Here is a 1,084-nt window from a genome sequence, read left to right as displayed (position 1 = left end):
TTTATACGCCTTCATACACTCTAAATAACATAACTTTGATATATAAATTAGTAACAATTTGTTAAAATTAAGTTAAACTGTAGAATTGTTTTCTTAAATAAATATAAAGTAGTAAAAATACTAAACAAATAATTCCTTCTTTTCCTATTTAAAAGATGCCAAACTGTGTAAACCAGTTGTTAGTGGCTAAATAACATAAAATTTGAAGGCACTAACAATATTTTTTTTAAAATACTGTTTTTTACCTAACTTTGTGAATTAAATACTAGTACATTTTGTCAAATTATAAATAAAATATACCTATTTCTTTGGTATTTGTACTAAAGTGAAGAAAATGTTACTAAAACTTGGCTAGTACAGTAAATCTGAGAGTTTTAGCTTTATTTGTCCGTAACTGGATATAATTGTAACTTGTTAATCTCGCCAAACACAATCTTTACCTCAATTTTGGAAGCTAGGTGAACTTTAGCGTTTCGAATTACATATAGTGAAGGCCTCTATAGTGGAAAAATACACCCAGTCTGTAAAAATTTGGAAATGTTGTCTCCTTCTCTGTCGAACCAGACCAAGAGTGTTCTCAAATGTTTCAATATATTTCTTAACATAACTAACTTTTCAAAAAAGAATACCTTGTGCCCAGATAGCTTAGTTGGTATAGCGATAGGCTTTTAACCTATCTGTCCAGGGTTCGAGTCCCTGTCTGGGCGATTACAATTTTTAAATTTTGTCATCGAATCTTGTGCAACAGTAAGTCGTGAGTAAAGTTTTAAGTTTCTCAAATATCAGCATCTTTAGCTAACAGTACAGCATAACCAGTATTATTATAATAGAAATGTTCTGGTGGTAGAACCTACACCTACTGTAATATCTCTGTGGTATTAACTTACATGCAGCCCATAACTTTTGGGACTGTTTCTCCTCCGTTACATTTCTTCGCCATTTACCCTTAGCGTCGCAATTAGCCTCAGAAGCAAAAAAAAGCGAAATCTTATATTTGTTCTTTTTATATCTCTGAAACCACCTATACTATAGAACTACATTTAATGAATTTTGCAGTCCTCCTGTTTGATCTGTTAAATAATCC

The 1,084-nt window shown here is 31.2% G+C and overlaps 1 non-coding gene across 1 annotated transcript; it reads left to right on the top strand.

Moving 5' to 3' along the window:
• The first annotated feature begins 634 nt into the window (after positions 1-634).
• Positions 635-707, top strand: TRNAK-UUU (transfer RNA lysine (anticodon UUU)). The gene has a single exon. It is a non-coding gene; the product is annotated as a tRNA-Lys (tRNA).
• The last annotated feature ends 377 nt before the right edge of the window (positions 708-1,084 follow it).

This window comes from Lepisma saccharinum, chromosome 17, assembly GCF_977018435.1.
Source record: "Lepisma saccharinum chromosome 17, izLepSacc3.1, whole genome shotgun sequence".
Taxonomy (NCBI): Eukaryota; Metazoa; Arthropoda; class Insecta; order Zygentoma; family Lepismatidae; genus Lepisma; species Lepisma saccharinum.
Note: the sequence above shows the minus strand (reverse complement) of the source record. Positions and strands in the feature narration are given on the sequence as shown.